Source organism: Bufo bufo, chromosome 4, assembly GCF_905171765.1.
Source record: "Bufo bufo chromosome 4, aBufBuf1.1, whole genome shotgun sequence".
In the NCBI taxonomy this organism is placed as follows: Eukaryota; Metazoa; Chordata; class Amphibia; order Anura; family Bufonidae; genus Bufo; species Bufo bufo.
Window position 1 is genome coordinate 216,561,971 of NC_053392.1, and position 17,419 is coordinate 216,579,389.

Below are 17,419 nucleotides of genomic sequence, written 5' to 3' on the forward strand. Positions count from 1 at the left end.
CCCCCAGTGGTTCGGCTCTTGCAATTTTTGGTTCTGCGCTGCTTGTCGATTAATGCTTGGGTAGTTGCGGTTCATGTGGCTGGTGTGTCTAACTCTGTGGCGGATGCTCTTTCTCGTTCACAGTTGGAGCGATTCTGGCTTCTGGCACTGGAAGCGGAGGACGTGGGCCTGGAGTGTCCGGATTGGCTTTGGGGGATCCTGGAGGAGCGGTAATGGGGCTTTTGAGGGATTTGGTCAGCATATGGTAAGGCGTGGGAGCGCTTGGAACAGTGCAGTAGGCGGCTTGGCGTGGGAGTTGATGACGGGGAGATGGCGTTGTTGCTGTTGCTTGGGCATATGAAAGAGGAAGGGTGGTCAGTGTCGCAGTTGAATCGTTTTATGGTTGGTCTGGCGTTTGGTTTCAGGTTGCGCGGTTTCATTGTTATCACTAAGACGTTTCTAGTTTGGCAGGTTTTGAAAGGATGGCGCAGGGGAAATAAGGTCGAGGATCAGAGGAGGCCAGTGTCGTTCAGATTACTTTTGGGTCTAGGGGAGAAGGTGGGTGCTATATGTAGTTCAGTGTGGGAAAAGGGCTTGTTAAGGGCGGCGTTTGCATTAGCGTTTTTTGGGGCTTTTAGGTAAGGGGAGTTGGTGAGCAACAGTGTCTCTAGAGCTGGCGGGATTAGGGGTGGGGATATGGATTTGTATTCAGATAGGGTGGTGGTTCGGTTAAGGCGGTCAAAAACCGATCTGGACGGTAGGGGTTGTCAAATTGTGTTATTTGCGGTTCTGGGGTGTACCATGTGCCTGGTCCGCAGTGTGGCAGGTTACAGGGGGGTGAGTGGGGGCGCCACATCTCCGTTTCTTTGTCATAAGGATGGGTCGTTCCTCTCTCGGTTCCAGTTTTTGGCGGTGTTTAAAAAATGTTTGGAGGCCTTGGGTATAGTTGACAAGGGGTATTCGGGCCATTCTTTCCGGATAGGGGCGGCGATGGAGGCGGCAAGGTTGGGTTTAAGCGAAGATGTGATAAAGAAGATTGGGAGGTGGGAGTCGGAGCGGTTTCAGTCATATATTAGGTTAGGGTTTTTGTGAATAATAGGTTGTTAACGATGTTGCCGTTTTTTATTACCTCTATTGTTTCATTTTCAGGTTCATCGGCAGCCCTGGTGTGGATACTGGGGCACTCCTACGTGTTTTGGGGGGCGCTTAGGGCTGAGGTCAAGAAAAACGGGCAGCAGCTTGGCCTTGGGGCTGATGTGGCGGCTGTTCGGTGGATAGGGGTTAGGGGTATGTTGTGGGGGGGAGGGTGATGCCTGAAGTTTACCATTTCCTTCGTTCGGATCATCCCCCCAACGTTTTAGTTTTACATGTCGGGGGGAACGATTTGGGTAGTCGCCCCTTTAGAGAGCTCATCAGGGATGTGAAGTTTGATCTGCTTAGGCTTTGGGCCTTATTTCCTGGATTGGTCACGGTGTAGTCGGACATTGTTCCTAGGCAGTCTTGGAGGGGGGCTAGGTCGGTTGATGCAATTAACCGGGCCCGTATTAGAGTGAATAGGGCGGTCGGTAGGTTTATGGCAAAGAATGGGGCGATTGCGGTTCGACATGAGGAGTTGGAGAAAGAGGTCGGGAATTTTTGAAGGTCGGATGGTGTACACCTCAACGCTGTGGGGATCGACTTATAATCCTTGGGGATTCAAGGGGGAATAGAGACCGCTTTAAGGATGTGGATGGACGCGCAGGCTTAAGTAGGTCAAGCTGCGCGTTCCTGGAGGCGGGGGAGGTCCTCGGAGTTGGAAAATATTGTGGTACTGGAGGATGGGAGGGCCCTGTGGGAGGGGCTGGACTCTCATGGAGGATCTGGAATTGAGGAATTAAAGGCGGTCATCAGTTGGTGCCTTCGAGCTAGGTTGAACGGCTGGGGGTAAGATGGTGTCGCCGCTTTAGTTTGAGTTCTCTGGTTATTTGGGGCTTCTAGGACCTCCCTCATCAGGGGTTAATTGTTGGTTATTTTTAAATGTTATATTGTTATTTATTTTATTTAAATAAACGACTGCTGTGGCCGATTATAATCCGAACTGTGGTCTGTGGTTATTTTGGTATGGGATTGGGAAAGTCGGGGGGGGGGGGGGGGGGGGGGGGGTTGTTTTATAGATGGTAAAGGGGGGTATATCCGAACAAGTACCTAATACCATTGTCATGAGTTTGCTTGATGGATTCATGAAAATATTTCAATAAATTGGCTCAAATGTGAGAGCAACTAGACAAAATTGGCACAATTTGGTGTTTCTAGTTTGAGAAAGAGAACATGGCCTAAGATTTTACTCCAAAATTGGGCCACAATTTTGGTTTAAAATTCTGTCACAAAGTAAGCCATCCAACAGTTCATATAAAGTTAGACAAAAGTGTCTATCCCTGCATCAAGTTTATCATCCAACAGGAACCACTGTCAAAAATTTGGCACATATCTAGACAGCCTATCTAAGCTTATTCTGTCTGCAGGATCAGTAAATGTGTTCCATAGAGTTTGTTTGTGCCATTTATTTTATATTCAGTGGTATATAACTTTAAAAACACTAAAAAAAAAAAAAAAGGTTGCACAAAAAACGCTAAACCCGCACATACCTCACATTCCATAGAAAAACTGTGAAAGTTGAAAGTTGCTAAAACAATGCATTTAACTAGCGCGTAAATAGGCATTCATATATTCTCATACAAGCACAAAATATTGTATCAGAAAAATTTGCCACAAGAGTCATGTTATTATGCTTGATACTAGCCTTTTACTACTAGGATTTATATATTTATTTGTTTATATTGTTTTGATCATTTTTTATTGTGTTCTATTATATATTCATCACTTGACTCCAACTAAGGCTTTTTTTATTTTAGTATAATTCATGGAAAAATGCAAATTTGACTAAACAAGGATACCACAACAGGTGTTGAGGACATCCAGATGCTCTATCTTTACAAGTATCTAGCACTATAACCCTCCTAATCCTAAACAATGCCATCAAAATGAGTATTCCTTTCAGGCACCATATTTTCTAAATACTAATCAGCCAGATTTACAGGATAACAAAAGAAGCTTAGAGGAGGGTGGGTGGAATTATGATTAAATACATGAAGCATAATGCATCGTTTCAGGGCTACTTTATATATTGTAATCCTGCTTTTTATGTACTGTGGCATCCTTGTTAGCTGACGTAAAGACTGAGAAAGACAGCAATTGAAGTGGTTAGGTGCAGATGTCAATACAGTTTAAAGAGTAACTCCACCCAAAATCTATATTTTAAAAAAATAGGGATATGGTGTGGGCTTTGATAGGTATTGTGACCAATATGGCTTAATATAACAAGCAGTTTATACACATGATACAAAACAATTCCAGGAACCTGCTTTCCCCTTTAAATCAATGGCTATCTTCACTGAAGTTTATTGGAGTAACGCCGTCTTTACATCACTGTTTAGTTTTCTATTTTTCTGATCCGAACAGAAAAATAAGTAAAAAAAATGGATCCTGTATGTTAGACATCTGTTATGCTCAGTTATACATATTTGGCATCCATTTTATCCATTTTCATCTGAGAGCCCTTATTTTAGACAGAAAACAAATATATACTTTGTGTAGGACTTTTTTTTTTCTTTGAAAATAACGGATCTCAGACAAAAATAGCTAAAATGGAGGCAAATTGTGCATAACTAAGCAAAATAGATACCTAAAATACAGGATCCATTTTTTGTTTGTTTTTCTGTTCTTCTGATGGATCAAAAGAATGGAAACTAAATGGTGATGTGAACCCGGCCTTATCTAAAAAGCCAAGTAAGTACCTCTGTAGACTATTTTTTGCACCTCTGTTGACTATATTGTGAAAAATCCCAAAAAGGTTGTAGCTAAAAGAAGTAGTAAAAAGTTTCAAATCAATTTTAAATGTTTGCTATTTTAGGTACAAAATAGTATGTCTAATATAATTAGCTACATTACTTAAAGGGGTTGGGCCACCAAATGCTATAGTAACATAATTTAGAATGAAAAACTAGTGACTTTTGTAATATACATTCTGTTACAAAAATGGTCCAGTTGTGAGTTATTCCCTTTAGGCTGCTTTCACACTAGCGGCAGTCTTCTCTGGCAGGCGGTTCCAGCGGGTGAACAGCCTGCCGGATCCATGCTGCCTCTAGTGCACGCATGCCCCCGGAGGTCTGTCAATGGGGCCAGTAGTGCACACGTGTACTAGCCTGCTGGAGAGGGCTGCCGCTAGTGTGAAAGTAGCCTTACTTCAATATAATGTTGCATCCTGGTGTTTACTCTGTATAGTAGTGTGTAGGTCGACCTACTGAGCTGAATGAGAATGGTTGCACATGCTCAGTTCCACCTTTCAACTGCTACCAGCCATATATACTATTAGAATCCTTTATAGTTACAGGGAGAGAGGTGCAACAGAAAGGGCACTCATTCGCCACCCCACCACACCCACTCCCTCAGGAAATGGAAACGCTTAGGAACGTAGCTATACTGGAAGCAGGGTAAGCTGCTTCTACGGGCCTGAAATCAGAGGGGACCCACCCAGGAGGAGGACTAAAAGATTTTATTGTAAGGGCCCCCTTAACAGTATTCTACAATGACATTATATGCAGTGACACAGTATATACAGTGACATGACATACAGTATACAAGGTTAGGAAACACATGGAGCGGCTCCCTGGCCTGGTCTGAGTGAGCTATCTTGACTAGCCACAGAGTTGAGGTTGCATGGGAGGAGGAGGTTGCGAAGAAGTTGCCGGGGAAGGTAGGGGGGGTTGTTGTTCGAAAGTTTGCTGTGGGGCCCAGTCATTTCTAGTTACAGCACTAAACATGCCCCTAAACTTCCAGTCTGAAGAGAATCTGGCAGAGCAATTGGAGTAAAGAATGGGTAGATCTTTGGATCCATGTGTCTCTATGAGGTACAGGACTGGTTCTAGCTTTTAAAGAAGGAGATTGTTGTGTACTATATAATGTCTGATTTTCCTTTTTTATATCCATCATGGCATAACCCCTTTAATTTGTTACTAATTTATCATGCCATTTGTGTGCTTCTGAAACACTTGCCACGATCTACACGATTTTCACTTTATTAGAAATATAAATTGATGCATTTTATGATGACGCTATTGAGAGCTCTCAGGCACCTGGTCCATTGAGTAAGGAGTTTGCATATTAACCAATTTTTTTTTAGCTTGCTTGATTAAAATAACAGCTAACATCTAATAGGTGGGTCTACGCACCCGTCCCCTCCACCACCACCATGATTATTCCTGATAGTCCATAGTCATGCATAATGCACAGTAAAACAAATGAACTCACTTCCTAGATGTTTGCACAATACACAGTAACACAGACATTTCATAGCACAGGGCATCTCTTTGCCAGGAAGCAGAGCTATGAAGTGGAGAAAAGTGATTTCTGCTTTACTTTTGTTTTAAATACTCAATTTTGACAGTGTAGATTTACAGACAAACAAAATGTATATTTGCTTCTGAAATTCATTTTCCTTTTGGTGTTTGTACTGAATTGAAGTGAATTCTGTTCACCAAGGAATGAAATATGTATAGAGCATGAACAGCAGGTGAAACAGCTGTAACATTACATTATTTACTACACTGCTCTAAATAAAGACTTTTGAATCAAAATGACATAATCTAAAGTTATAATACTCAACAGAACTTCCTTCAGGTCTTGCAGCCTTTAGATGCTAGTTGTACATCTAGAGTGATAAGAAGCATTCCGAATGATTGACAAGTCAATAAAAAATTACATTAAAGAGGACGAGCTGGAGGTTAGATGCGCCTAAAGAGAGCTTTACTCAGGGCAACAGCTTAAGAGGGGAGAATCTACATTACGATGGTAAAATATCAACAACAAAAAAGTTCCAAGGAGACCCTCAACCTCTCGGACCTCACAGAGGTCTTGGCTTCAGACTCAGCTTTGCCACGTGGCAGCTCATTGCCATTTTTTCAACCCACTTGTCTTACTACGCTGTTTGATGCTGCAAAGGATGAGCTCTTTGGTATCCCGCTAGCAAGTGCGCAACCCCTCATTGAGCTGGCAGCATGTAGCAGCCTGTGACTGCCCAAAAATACTAATATGTTCTAAGACCCACAGGATGGCCATTTGGCAGGAGAATGGCTCTTTTCTTCTGCTGTTAGCCCTTCCTTTGAGCTGCTCGCCAAGCTCTTCCGAGAAAGCTGGTCCGCAGTATGCAGACTGACACACCAATCCTGTCCTCAAATGAGATCCTGCAGTTTTTGCCTCTTCCCTGAGACTCTGACTCTTCAACAGAACACCTGTGGACAGGTTCCCCACAGGCCTTGCGGCCACCAGGTACTATCTCAGAAAGCTCAACCCCTGCAGTCAGACCCTCACACCGTTCAGACCTTCCATCCCCGGATGAAGCAGTAAAAATGCTGGAGCTAGGCCATCCTGATTTGAGGGCCCTATTAAAGTTCTTCCTAGTAAAAAAGGCAAGGATAGTCTTGGCCTTGACCTCAAACAAGCCTGGAAGTGTGACACAGTGTGTGACACAGAGGCCTTAAAAGATTCAAGGTCAGCAACCTTGTGGAGATGTCCATGCCATTGGACATCTCCACATCTCATCTCCACAAGGTTGCTGACCTTGAATCTTTTAAGGCCTCTGTGTCACACACCCTCTGAGAGCTTCAATCCTCCATTTCAGTTCATAAACACTACCAGTTTGATCTTGGTGAGCAGTTAGACGATCTCGAAAACAAAAATCGGGGGGAACAACATCTGTATATGAGGCCTTCCTGAAGGTACTCACACATCAGACCTGTTGCTCTTTTGAATATTTTCAAAACCTTACTGGAAAGGTCAATTGATACCCATATTGAAATTGACAGAGTGCATACAGCACTTTGGGCTAAAAGCCAGGATCCTGCACGCCATTTGTCTCTCTCAAAGAGAAAATCATACTCAAGGCAAAGATCTGAGATTGACGGTGATAAACTTCAACTCTTCCCGGACTTATCTACAGTAGATACACCCTGCATCAAAGAGCTACTTTGAAACCCCTGTTATCTGTGCTCCAATCCTGTAGCATCCAGTACAGATTGGGCTTCCCAATTGCTCTTTATGCACGGTTTATTTTGCATATTAGAGCTACCAGACTTGACTTTCCTGAGCTGGGACATCTTCCTTACAGACCTGACTGCTTCCAATGGTTTTGTTTGCTCCATCTTCTCTGCTCCACCTGAGTCATCCTACTATGCAGGGTCTTCTCCTAGACCGAAAGACCCAGACGGCGCCAACGCAGCACCTCCAGACGACCCGATGGCCTGAGATCAGAGAGCTAACCTTCTTCTCCTAGTTGATATGCCCTGCCTTTCCTAAACATCATACTTTCTATTCTAATATTTTCTTCTCCTCCTCTCCTAATCTCTAATTTATGCTCATTCTTAGCCCAGAGCATCCTAGGCTCCCTTATTATTCTTCTGACCTCTTTCCTTCCATTAGAACAGTTCTCTTTAGGTGTATATTTGTATATGTCTCACATAGGTGGGTTACGCCGTCTTCACAGTACTTTACGCAGGTTTGTAGTCCGTCTGCAGTTGTGTTTCTTTTTGTGCAGACTCAGAGTAAAAAATGCACCAACAACCAAATAAGCTTCTTCTTTATGTTTCTTTGTCAAAAATACTTCACATTATAGTTCATACATAAATGACTCATGGTCAAAAGCACATAGTATCACAAAGTCCATACTTACTGATAAAGTCCTGTGTGCATAGGGTCCTTGTGGCCCAGATCTTATATGACTTCCACAAGCAAAAGGTGATATGCTTGCAGGAAACACATTTCCATTTTTGGAAAATGCTCACCCTGAGAAATCACTACTACCATTTCTGGAGCCATAGCACCAGAGCTTGTTAAGAGCTCATTTGCATGCCTTCCCTCCCAGCATGTATGGCCTATAAGTCTCCTCACACTGATTAAGGTGCTCTCTCACTAAGGAGAGTTAGTTCCCCCCTGACCTGGTGCCATAGCAGTAACCCACAAGCTTAAATGAAGGGGGTCTCAATTCACTTTCATAAATCTATCTCACCTAAAATCCTTGACACATACGCTGATCCTGAGGCCTGCTATCTGTTCATTAATTGTGAGATCTATGGTCTCCCCAGTACTATTTCCTGTGTTTATCCCCCTAATCAAAATCAGGTTGCCTTTCTCATCAAAACCCTGGACAAGCTGACACACTTTATAAAAGGCTCTGTTTTTTTGTGGGGACTTTAACTTACCTATACAGCCCTCTCATAACTCTCATAACTCTGTTAAAGAGGTGCTGTCACCTCTCCTGACAGGTCTGTTTTAGTAATTACTTGCACTCCGCATGCAATAACAAATCTCGAACATGTGTCCTTACAGGGAGTGCAGAATTATTAGGCAAGTTGTATTTTTGAGGATTAATTTTATTATTGAACAACAACCATGTTCTCAATGAACCCAAAAAACTCATTAATATCAAAGCTGAATATTTTTGGAAGTAGTTTTTAGTTTGTTTTTAGTTTTAGCTATTTTAGGGGGATATCTGTGTGTGCAGGTGACTATTACTGTGCATAATTATTAGGCAACTTAACAAAAAACAAATATATACCCATTTCAATTATTTATTTTTACCAGTGAAACCAATATAACATCTCAACATTCACAAATATACATTTCTGACATTCAAAAACAAAACAAAAACAAATCAGTGACCAATATAGCCACCTTTCTTTGCAAGGACACTCAAAAGCCTGCCATCCATGGATTCTGTCAGTGTTTTGATCTGTTCACCATCAACATTGCGTGCAGCAGCAACCACAGCCTCCCAGACACTGTTCAGAGAGGTGTACTGTTTTCCCTCCTTGTAAATCTCACATTTGATGATGGACCACAGGTTCTCAATGGGGTTCAAATCAGGTGAACAAGGAGGACATGTCATTAGATTTTCTTCTTTTATACCCTTTCTTGCCAGCCACGCTGTGGAGTACTTGGACGCGTGTGATGGAGCATTGTCCTGCATGAAAATCATGTTTTTCTTGAAGGATGCAGACTTCTTCCTGTACCACTGCTTGAAGAAGGTGTCTTCCAGAAACTGGCAGTAGGACTGGGAGTTGAGCTTGACTCCATCCTCAACCCGAAAAGGCCCCACAAGCTCATCTTTGATGATACCAGCCCAAACCAGTACTCCACCTCCACCTTGCTGGCGTCTGAGTCGGACTGGAGCTCTCTGCCCTTTACAAATCCAGCCACGGGCCCATCCATCTGGCCCATCAAGACTCACTCTCATTTCATCAGTCCATAAAACCTTAGAAAAATCAGTCTTGAGATATTTCTTGGCCCAGTCTTGACGTTTCAGCTTGTGTGTCTTGTTCAGTGGTGGTTGTCTTTCAGCCTTTCTTACCTTGGCCATGTCTCTGAGTATGGCACACCTTGTGCTTTTGGGCACTCCAGTGATGTTGCACCTCTTAAATATGGCCAAACTGGTGGCAAGTGGCATCTTGGCAGCTGCACGCTTGACTTTTCTCAGTTCATGGGCAGTTATTTTGCGCCTTGGTTTTTCCACACGCTTCTTGCGACCCTGTTGACTATTTTGAATGAAACGCTTGATTGTTCGATGATCACGCTTCAGAAGCTTTGCAATTTTAAGAGTGCTGCATCCCTCTGCAAGATATCTCACTATTTTTGACTTTTCTGAGCCTGTCAAGTCCTTCTTTTGACCCATTTTGCCAAAGGAAAGGAAGTTGCCTAATAATTATGCACACCTGATATAGGGTGTTGATGTCATTAGACCACACCCCTTCTCATTACAGAGATGCACATCACCTAATATGCTTAATTGGTAGTAGGCTTTTGAGCCTATACAGCTTGGAGTAAGACAACATGCATAAAGAGGATGATGTGGTCAAAATACTCATTTGCCTAATAATTCTGCACGCAGTGTATAGCTGCATGTTGTGCCATTCCTCTATTATTACTGCAAGACATTTATGAATAAAGGTACAACTGGGTGTTGCCAGTCTGGTCTCAGTTGTACCTTTATTCATACATTTCTAGCAGGAATAATAGAGGAATGGCATACCACAGAGCCATAAGAATAAATGCTCCTGAATGATAATTTCATCTGAAATACAATTATTTACTAAAACAGATATTTCAGAAGGGGTGGCGGAGATAGTATTCAGTGTGTGTTTGCTTACTGGACAATGTATTTATTGCGTATGGTTTTTCAAGATCTCTGCTTGTGGACATCTTCATTCTTTTCATCTAGGGGATGAGAATCTGTTCTGGTCATGAGATGATAAAACAGGTGCACCACTGGACAAAATTCCAGTACTATTACCGGAGGACTGATTATCATTCTCTGGAATAAACCACAAGCAGAGTTCATAGAAACAATACTCCATGTACACTGCTCAAAAAAATAAAGGGAACACTTAAACAACACAATGTAACTCCAAGTCAATCACACTTCTGTGAAATCAAACTGTCCACTTAGGAAGCAACACTGAGTGACAATCAATTTCACATGCTGTTGTGCAAATGGGATAGACAACAGGTGGAAATTATAGGCAATTAGCAAGACACCCCCAATAAAGGACTGGTTCTGCAGGTGGTGACCACAGACCACTTCTCAGTTCCTATGCTTCCTGGCTGATGTTTTGGTCACTTTTGAATGCTGGCGGTGCTTTCACTCTAGTGGTAGCATGAGACGGAGTCTACAACCCACACAAGTGGCTCAGGTAGTGCAGTTTATCCAGTATGGCACATCAATGCGAGCTGTGGCAAGAAGGTTTGCTGTGTCTGTCAGCGTAGTGTCCAGAGCATGGAGGCGCTACCAGGAGACAGGCCAGTACATCAGGAGACGTGGAGGAGGCCGTAGGAGGGCAACAACCCAGCAGCAGGACCGTTACCTCCGCCTTTGTGCAAGGAGGAACAGGAGGAGCACTGCCAGAGCCCTGCAAAATGACCTCCAGCAGGCCACAAATGTGCATGTGTCTGCTCAAACGGTCAGAAACAGACTCCATGAGGGTGATATGAGGGCCCGACGTCCACAGGTGGGGGTTGTGCTTACAGCCCAACACCGTGCAGGACGTTTGGCATTTGCCAGAAAACACCAATATTGGCAAATTCGCCACTGGCGCCCTGTGCTCTTCACAGATGAAAGCAGGTTCACACTGAGCACGTGACAGACGTGACAGAGTCTGGAGACACCGTGGAGAACGTTCTGCTGCCTGCAACATTCTCCAGCATGACCAGTTTGGCATTGGGTCAGTAAGGGTGTGGGGTGGCATTTCTTTGGAGGGCCGCACAGCCCTCCATGTGCTCGCCAGAGGTAGCCTGACTGCCATTAGGTACCGAGATGAGATCCTCAGACCCCTTGTGAGACCATATGCTGGTGCGGTTGGCCCTGGGTTCCTCCTAATGCAAGAGAATGCTAGACCTCATGTGGCTGGAGTGTGTCAGCAGTTCCTGCAAGACGAAGGCATTGATGCTATGGACTGGCCCGCCCGTTCCCCTGACCTGAATCCAATTGAGCACATCTGGGACATCACGTCTCGCTCTATCCACCAACGTCACGTTGCACCACAGACTGTCCAGGAGTTGGCAGATGCTTTAGTCCAGGTCTGGGAGGAGATCCCTCAGGAGACCGTCCGCCACCTCATCAGGAGCATGCACAGGCCTTGTAGGGAGGTCATACAGGCACGTGGAGGCCACACACACTACTGAGCCTCATTTGGACTTGTTTTAAGGACATTACATCAAAGTTGGATCAGCCTGTAGTGTGTTTTTCCACTTTAATTTTGAGGGTGACTCCAAATCCAGACCTCCATGGGTTAAAAAATTCCATATTTTATTTTTGTGTGATTTTGTTGTCAGCACATTCAACTATGTAAAGAACAAAGTATTTCAGAAGAATATTTAATTAATTCAGATCTAGGATGTGTTATTTTTGTGTTCCCTTTATTTTTTTGAGCAGTGTATAAGAATGTTCTTTTTTATGTTTTATTATAGAATAAATATTTTTGTTTGCTGAAAATGTGGAATATCCTCTAAGCAGTAACATCTTGTTCCCTTGCGGCCCTCTTTGGGAAAGGGTTAAACTGGAGAAATGTTTTAGCATGCTTGCCGCACGGCGGCAGAACGTCATGAAAATAGTAGGCACCATATTTGTCACCCACCAACCTCATCACACACTTGTGTTCTTGACCATTTTTCCTCTATAAAAACATGTTTCCATTCTCCTTAGTACTCGTGTTTCCTAGCAGAAGGAGCTGGCTTTGATAGAGTAATGCACAGTCTTTATGAGGATTGTCTGTCTCCCAGCTCTTTGTGTGACGGGGGTCTGGAGCGGATCCAGTCAGCCAGGAAGGAGTGAAGAGTAACCATTTAGCAATGTTTAAGAAGTTTGAATTGAGTAGTGACATGACACGTCTAACGAAGTGTGCCATTCATACAACCAAAGGAAGGAGGGGGGTTTGCTGTCATACTACTCACATGTCATTATAGCAGTTGGAATACTGCAAGCATGTTATTACAGTATAATAAAAATGTCTCTCTTTGTGACTTACAGAGTCATAAATGATATGTCACTCAATTCCTGATGGAAATCAAAGGCAAGTGGGCTACACGCAAATGCCTCATTACAATATATTTCGACCAGTATGGAATATTAAATGCAATTCATTTCAATATTACTGACTATTTCTTATTAGGATAATAAAGCACATTCATGAATAGAATTAATAACCTCCCCTATAAACAGATCAATTGCATTTGTATTTCTATTCATGGTAAGTGCTGAGGGGCAAGGTACAAATCAAAAATATAAAGGTATATAAAAGTAAAGAAAAAGAAAATGAAGCATAATTATCCGTAAGCATATTAATCATGAGATCCACAGGTCTGATGCCTAACCACTATAAATTGTGACCATGCAGTGTTCCTACCTGTTAAGAAAAAAAAAACCATATGTTCCTTATTAGTAAGCGATTGAAAGAAGGATAAAAATAATAATAAGAATAATAGTGGGACATGTAAATATGGTGGAAAGTGCTAATTGTATTTCTTTTTAATTTATAGCTACAAAATATTGTATATGTAGATTATAGCACCACACAATGTCCAGTTAAAACTTCACTTCTATTAAAACTTCACTTCTATTGGATCCAACATTAAAATGTCAGATACAGAACAGATATGTCAGGGTTCACGCAACAAAATTGGTATACAGTATTTTAGCTTAGAGCTTAGGGGGGAAGACATTGACCCACGCTTACTATTGTGGCTGTGCATAAACTCTGGCATCATTTGTGCTAAAAATTTGGTGCATTTTTGGCACACATTCGCATCACTTTTTAGAAATATTTGTAAAATAAAACACTGTGCTTTTCTCACAGGGACTCAAATCGCAGGGATAGTTGTGTGGCTGGGGCGACTCCCTGGGAAGTCAGTGGCTGTCATGTAGGTGCTCAAATCCAACACACAATGCACATTAGGGTCAATTTTGTAGGAAGCCAATTTGCCTACTTATATATTTTTGGGAATGTGGGAGGAAACTAAAATACTCGGGGAAACCCATACAAACACGGGGAGAACATCTAAACTCCATGCAGATGTTGTCCCTGATTGGATTCGAACTCAGGACCCCAGCATTAACCACTGAGCCACTGTACTGCCCAATAGTATGATTGTATTCTTTTTAGAAGTGTTGTTTGCAGGGCCTTATAGAGGTATCTCACATGTGTTTATAGAAAATCCCTGTACAAGAATATACTGATAGAGTTAAACATGGTGCCCCTCAATATCTCAAAAATAGTAAAATAGTAAAACTTAACTTAGTTCTGTATACTGCCCTGGTGGCCTGATTTCAGATATACTTTCTTGATCCCAGCTAAGCCAGTCCCCTTATCCATAGTGATTGATGCAGAAACAGAGAAGATGGCTAGCTTAGCTAATGGACTGAACCTAGCTAGCACTCTTTTTTGGGTCACTGACACTGAAAAAGCTTCCTATGAATGAACAGAGAGGTGGAGATCCCGGGACAAAGATAGACAACCTGAGATAAGTAATTCATTCAATATAGTCGTCGCACTGCCATATTCAATATTTAACTTCTGAGTGTAGGTCTCTTCTAGTGCAGCCGAAGATCCGAGTTTCAACAGAGGATAGTCCTTGTTGTCACAAGCGATCATTCTGTGGATTTTAGAGGTTGGAGACATAGTGAAGGTCCCTCAACATTCCATTAATTAATAGGATTTTATTATACTCACAAGAATATAAAATCTACAGGCATTTGAACAATAATCCATGTTCATTAGTGTGCACAAAGCAGCCCCGACCCAGGTTTCGCCAGAATAGCTTCATCAGGGGCGAATGTTACACCCTTAATTAGGCGTTCTATTTATATGGGAAGGGGTTAAAAACTAAACCACTCCCACCCCTCATAAATATATAAAAATACATATCTTAAAATTCAAACATAATATATTCATGCCAATTATAAAAACTTCAATTCATATTCACATTTAAAATTCTTCATATTCATAATGCCAGTCTATCACTCATCATAGTAAATCACCGCAATACAGCACTTTAAAACTTTTTAAGGCAGCATGAGCATGGGGTGAATCAGTTTGAAAAAGAGTCTCATTGGCTACAATTGGCCACGTGTTAATGTTTTAATGGTTTTGTGAATGGGGAATGACGTCGGGCGTGAGTTTGGTTTAACGATACCACGTGGAGGACAAGACGTGGAATGATAGAATAGCGTTATGTAGATGGAAATAGATCAACGATACATTGAAGTATAGATTATGGAGAGATATAGAGAGGATTACAGAAAGATTTGGTTTATGTTTTATTGTTATATATGAAGGGATGAGTTTTAAAGTGCTGTATTGAAAGGCCTGCTGGTTTGCCGACCCTCTAAAACATTGTAGGTGAGGGCCTGCTGGTGAGCTGACCCTCTAAAAAATTATAAGCGAGGGCCTGCAGCTGAGCTGACCCTGTAAAACATTGTAGGTGAGGGCCTGCTGGTGAGCTGACCCTCTAAAAAATTATATGCTAGGGCCTGCAGCTGAGCTCACTCTGTAAAACATTGTATGCGAGGGCATTATATGTAGAGATGGCCCGAACTATCCGACGGCGAACAGTTCCCGGCGAACATAGCTTGTTCGCGTTCGCCTCTGCCGGGCGAACACATGCGATGTTCGGTCCGCCCCCTATACATCATCATTGAGCAAACTTTGACCCTGTACCTCACAGTCAGCAGACACATTCCAGCCAATCAGCAGCATACCCTCCCTCCCAGACCCTCCCACCTCCTGCACAGCATCCATTTTAGATTCATTCTGAAGCTGCAGTCTTAGTGAGAGGAGGGAGACTGTAACTGCTGCTGATTTAATTGGGAAATCGATAGCTAGGCTAGTGAATTCAGTGTCCACTCCAGTCCTGAAAGACTCATCTGATCTCTGCTGTAAGGACAGCGTCCTGACAGCACCCCAAAAAGCCCTTTTTAGGGCTGCAACATTAGTCTGCTTTTTTTTTTTTCCTTTATATACATATTGCAGTTGCCTGGCCTGCCTGTGTGTGAGGAGCTGCAGGCCCACAGACTGTAGTGTGCCCACTGCCAGTGCTCACCCCTGTCATTCCGTGTGGCACAGGACTTTGCTTAAAAAAAGGCACTTAATTTTTACACTTTAATCTAAGGTTAGTTGCCTGCCAGTGTGTGTCAGGCTGACTTCCACTGACTGTAGTGTGCCCACTGCCAGTGCCCACCACTCATACCGGCTGGCACAGGACTTTGCATAAAAAAGGCATTTAATTTTTACACTTTAGTGTAATTTCAGCTGCTTGCCTGCTGCTAGTGTGTGTCAGGCCGACTTCAACTGACTGTAGTGTGCCCACTGCCAGTGCCCACCCCTGTCATCCCGTGTGGCACAGGACTTTGCTTAAAAAAAAGGCACTTAATTTTTACACTTTAATCTAAGGTTAGTTGCCTGCCAGTGTGTGTCAGGCTGACTTCCACTGACTGTAGTGTGCCCACTGCCAGTGCCCACCACTCATACCGGCTGGCACAGGACTTTGCATAAAAAAGGCATTTAATTTTTACACTTTAGTGTAATTTCAGCTGCTTGCCTGCTGCTAGTGTGTGTCAGGCCGACTTCAACTGACTGTAGTGTGCCCACTGCCAGTGCCCACCCCTGTCATCCCGTGTGGCACAGGACTTTGCTTAAAAAAAAGGCACTTCATTTTTACACTTTAATCTAAGGTTAGTTGCCTGCCAGTGTGTGTCAGGCCGACTTCAACTGACTGTAGTGTGCCCACTGCCAGTGCCCACCCCTGTCATCCCGAGTGGCACAGGACTTTGCTTAAAAAATAGGCACTTAATTTTTACACTTTAATCTAAGGTTAGTTGCCTGCCAGTGTGTGTCAGGCTGACTTCCACTGACTGTAGTGTGCCCACTGCCAGTGCCCACCACTCATACCGGCTGGCACAGGACTTTGCATAAAAAAGGCATTTAATTTTTACACTTTAGTGTAATTTCAGCTGCTTGCCTGCTGCTAGTGTGTGTCAGGCCGACTTCAACTGACTGTAGTGTGCCCACTGCCAGTGCCCACCCCTGTCATCCCGTGTGGCACAGGACTTTGCTTAAAAAAAAGGCACTTCATTTTTACACTTTAATCTAAGGTTAGTTGCCTGCCAGTGTGTGTCAGGCCGACTTCAACTGACTGTAGTGTGCCCACTGCCAGTGCCCACCCCTGTCATCCCGAGTGGCACAGGACTTTGCTTAAAAAATAGGCACTTAATTTTTACACTTTAATCTAAGGTTAGTTGCCTGCCAGTGTGTGTCAGGCTGACTTCCACTGACTGTAGTGTGCCCACTGCCAGTGCCCACCACTCATACCGGCTGGCACAGGACTTTGCTTAAAAAAGGCATTTAATTTTTACACTTTAATGTAATTTCAGCTGCTTGCCTGCTGCTAGTGTGTGTCAGGCCGACTTCAACTGACTGTAGTGTGCCCACTGCCAGTGCCCACCCCTGTCATACCGAGTGGCACAGGACTTTGCTTAAAAAATAGGCACTTAATTTTTACACTTTAATCTAAGGTTAGTTGCCTGCCAGTGTGTGTCAGGCTGACTTCCACTGACTGTAGTGTGCCCACTGCCAGTGCCCACCACTCATACCGGCTGGCACAGGACTTTGCATAAAAAAGGCATTTAATTTTTACACTTTAGTGTAATTTCAGCTGCTTGCCTGCTGCTAGTGTGTGTCAGGCCGACTTCAACTGACTGTAGTGTGCCCACTGCCAGTGCCCACCCCCTGTCATCCCGTGTGGCACAGGACTTTGCTTAAAAAAAAGGCACTTCATTTTTACACTTTAATCTAAGGTTAGTTGC